We start from the raw sequence: 4,183 nt of genomic DNA, 5'->3' as shown, positions 1-4,183 counted from the left end.
TGAAGAACTCAATATAGGCTCATAATAATATGGAAGGTGATGGAAATGGTGGAACTTTGGGTGGCCTTGAGTAATAGGCAATATATGGATAGGTGGAGTACTCATACATCCTGGATTTTCCTGTCTCAACCTATTATTATAATAATAGCTACATTTATCAAGTGCTTACTATGTACTAAGTACTCTACATGTTACCTATAATCCTCTTAACTATGACGTTATGAAAAATTTCCCCATTTTTCAAACAAGTGAAGCAAGATACAGACAGGTTGAAGAGCCTTTTGAAGGTCACATGGGTCCAAGATGGGGAGCTAGAATTGGAACCCAGGTTTGTGTGCCTCTAAGCCTTAGCTGTGACACCCCACCTCATGTATTCTGCATCTAAGGGCACACTTTCTGGAAGGTATATCTTGAGTCTGGCTCAGAATATCTGGTCTCTGCTGTGGGCTGTCAGTGTTTCTCCAGAGCTGTATATTGCCACTTGATATTGGTAAAAACCACTATATGTTGCAAGCTTATCATGAGATCTGTGACTTGAGTTACTTCATCGTTCGGGGAGACCATTTTAACCCTAGTCCACGACTGTCATGGAAATAGATAAAACCTAGGCATCTAACCTTGGTCCTGGGTGGAGGATTGGATTGTCCAAAGTCTCTTCTCCTGGCTCTGGCTCCCTCCTGCGTCCTTCCCTGGTTCTAACCTGCTGGCTCTGATTCCTGACTCCCAGGCTACAACTTGCCCTACGTCCAGGCACACACATTTGGAATGGGAATGTGAAAGGAAAGTCTTTAGAATGTTTGCTTCTCTAGTTTGTTGGTCAATGGAAGGATGAGCAACACGATACCCTGGGGCACTCCTCTGTGCTTCCTGCAGAGTTGGGGGATGCCAAGTGCCTTTCTGAGCCGGACAGGAAAGCCCCGTGGAGTCCCTTCCTGATGTTCCCTCCATCATTTTCCTCTTTGTGCAGTCTGGGATAAAGGAGGGACTTTTCATTCAGTGCTGTCACCACTGCTCCTGCTGTCATCAACCTCTCCCTTGGGAGTTGAGCCAAAGGGAAGTCTGGGGAATTTTCCCTGAACCTTGGTAGAGGTGTGCTGGGAGGAGTGAGAAGTCTTAGGAGGTAGGAAGCAGGAGGAACTGAAGCCCAGCTGTGAAGGCTGCAGACTGCAGTGAGAGGAGGTGAGTGGCGTTCTTACTTCTACTGGGTTATTCTAGGCTTCTGAGTTCCCCAGGATGGATGGACAGCCCCTAGTGCCTGAGGTGCTGCATGCCCTGAGCATTCACCTGCTGTCAAAGGAACAGTTTACCTCTAGCATCTGGGATTCTGGAAGACACATACCCCTTTCCAGGGTAACCACAGTCAATCTCTGTTCTCTCCATGGTTGTTGTAGACTAATCTTGGGGATTAGAATGACAAATGACGGCAGCATCTAAAACATTGGCCAACATATTTAATAGAGAAAGTTCAGCTTTATTCCTTACCTTATGAAAGAAGAAATGCCTACCGACTGCTGAATAGACCCCTAAGCTTATAAAAGATAGCTCACACACCAACTATATCTACTACCTGTGTCTGGGCTTTCTATCTCTGGTGTCACAGACCTACTGATTAAATATATGTGAATGAATGAATTGATATTTATAAGCTAGTTTTACTTTTTTATTAAGCAAATGATTCACAACCCAGGTGACAAGTTACATGCCAACTCCCAGGTTGATCACAATTCAACCATGATGATAATTCCCTAAGAGGTCTGCTATGTATTGGACACTCCTTGTCAATTATATTTTTATTTTTATCAATGATATTTGGTAACTTGAGCAACATTTTTGAGAGGTTTGAGGTTTCAAAAAAATTTTTAGTAATATGAGGCACTTTTAGTACTTGAGAGAATGATTCACAATCATAGGTTCTCCAAAAAATCCCAAACCATGTACGGCTGAGCTTTAGAATATCTCCATCTTACAACTGTCTTCTACAATGACTTACAACCTTGACATCTCTGCTAATATTTTTGCCCTCAATATAGACAAACTAGAATGTGGGCTGCTCATGGGAAGGGAAAGAATCCTAAAATCTGTGGCTGTTGGAACAGAAATGGTAATAGCAGGACATCTTGTATTTAATCATAGTTGTATGTGGAAGATTTTCATCCAAAGTCTTTGGCAGGGTTTTTAATGCTAATTTATAAGCATGGTAGTTTACTTACATTAATAAATAAAATCGCATTGATTTCTTGACAGAGTTTAAATAAATCTATGCTGGAAGATTTTTTTAAGGAGTTATAAAGTCTACCATTTGTCTGAAATGTGGTTTAGAGATTGATAGAGGATAGAATTAGGAAGAAATAAATTTCACTCCAGGGGAATATGTAGTTTCATTTATGTTGAATGAATAAAGGCTGGGTTCGGGTTTGTTACAAAATGAAAACAGATTGTCTTCTTTGTTCTTGAAGAACTAATCAGATTATGTTTTCCTTTCTGAACTTGGTCTTGTTGCCATAGGTAATGCTGAGGAGAACATCAGTAAAGAGATAATCATAAGAGGCATTTAGTAGGTATGAGCCCTATAGTCTAAGGATGTTCCCTAGAGGAGCAAAGACGCTGGTCAGAGGTAACGTGAGTCATTACGGTGGTCCCGAGAGAGACTCAAGTTAGAGGGGCAGGCAGGACACGCAGGTATCAGTCCCTCCCTTGGAGCCCCGCCCTCTACCCAGCGGACCTCGCTAGTCTGTCTCCTTCCTCTGCCAGATGGAGTTTCAGCATCATTTCCATTCCAAGCCTTCTGTAACTCTTCCACCTCCGCAAAGCACTTTACAAATACTTCCACCATCACTGTTCTTACATTGTAGCCTGATTTTCAAATGTATTTCTAGATCACGGACTTTGGAAGGACAGGCAGGGAAAATGTCCTAACAATTTTCTAGTGCCCAGCAATGTTTAAACTGAGGTCTTAAGTTGAGGTGGTGTTTCAGGCTATAGTTAGAGGCCTTTACTTTTTTTTTTTTCTTCTGTTTCTTCTGAAATGGATGAAAAATACATTTTTCATGGATTCATTTCATTTCATGTGCTCCTTGTTTTCAATTTTTCTTTATGAGAAGTCAAGAGCAATTTTTGGATTGCAGGAGGCATGAATAGGGACAAAAGTCAAAGACTAAAATGAGAATAGCTTCGTTTCTTTCTACTGACCTTCTTGTTTCATAACTAGCTTGTTTCAGTACCAGACACTGAAGTTTGAGGTTTAGCTGAGCAAAATTCGCTTGAAAAAGTATCATTTAAAAAGATGAATTTGTGAAGCAAGCTATGCTTAACAGATCTGCAATTTGAAGAAAGTTTTAAGTCCCTATTTAGGCCAGGTTCAGTGGCTCACGCCTGTAACCACAGCACTTTGGGAGGCTGAGGCAGGAGGATTGCTTGAGCTCAGGAATTGGAGACCAGCCTGGGCAACATAGCAAGACCCTGTCTGTACAAAAAATTTTAAAAAATAGCTAGATATGGTGGTGTATACTTGTAGCCCCAGCTACTTGGAAGGCCGAGGTGTGAGAATTGCTTGAACCCAGGAGTTTGAGGCAGCCATGAGCTATGATGATGCCACTGCGCCCCAGCCTGGGTGACAGAGCAAGACCCTGTCTCTAAAACAAAAACTTCTATTCAACTATTGACATTAAATGAATCATTTCATGACTAAAAAGTATAAAGTTCTTATATAAGGTCTTTATAGTGAGTTAAGAAAGGTGGAAACAAATAGTAACAATGTTCATTGATATATAAATATATATATATACACACACATCACTTACAACATAATACAATATAATATAAATATTATATATAGGGTTTACACACACACACACTCATATACTTAATATATTTAGTGTTTACACATGAACTTTTGTGGTTTAAAAGTAGGTGCTTTTCCTCAATGTACACAGGTGTTAACTAACAAGAACATGCCCTAGCAGATACAAAGCCAAGGCCAGAAATGTTTTCTTCCACATGTTTTTACCTGTTTCAATCTCAAATTGTAAACTCTACCATGTACCAGATACCAGAAAATCATTAGACTGTGTGGGTGTGTGAAATGTTTGGGCAAACTGGAATGGATTTTCCTGCACATCACAGAGTAACTTGTCTTTCTGTCCATGGAACACGGAATACCAGTTTGTGAGTGGTTTAGCTCCAG

At 40.7% G+C, this 4,183-nt stretch overlaps 1 protein-coding gene across 1 annotated transcript in view; it reads left to right on the top strand.

Annotated features, from left to right (window-relative positions):
• Positions 1-993: 993 nt before the first annotated feature.
• The window catches only part of SERPINB7 (serpin peptidase inhibitor, clade B (ovalbumin), member 7), a 71,500-nt gene continuing 68,310 nt past the window's right edge, over positions 994-4,183 (top strand). The window contains exon 1 of the mRNA XM_011974154.1: positions 994-1,179. The gene's annotated coding sequence lies outside the window, so the exon portion shown is untranslated. The remainder of the gene's footprint in view (positions 1,180-4,183) is intronic.

Source organism: Mandrillus leucophaeus, unplaced genomic scaffold (assembly GCF_000951045.1).
Source record: "Mandrillus leucophaeus isolate KB7577 unplaced genomic scaffold, Mleu.le_1.0 Scaffold142, whole genome shotgun sequence".
Taxonomy (NCBI): Eukaryota; Metazoa; Chordata; class Mammalia; order Primates; family Cercopithecidae; genus Mandrillus; species Mandrillus leucophaeus.
Note: the sequence above shows the minus strand (reverse complement) of the source record. Positions and strands in the feature narration are given on the sequence as shown.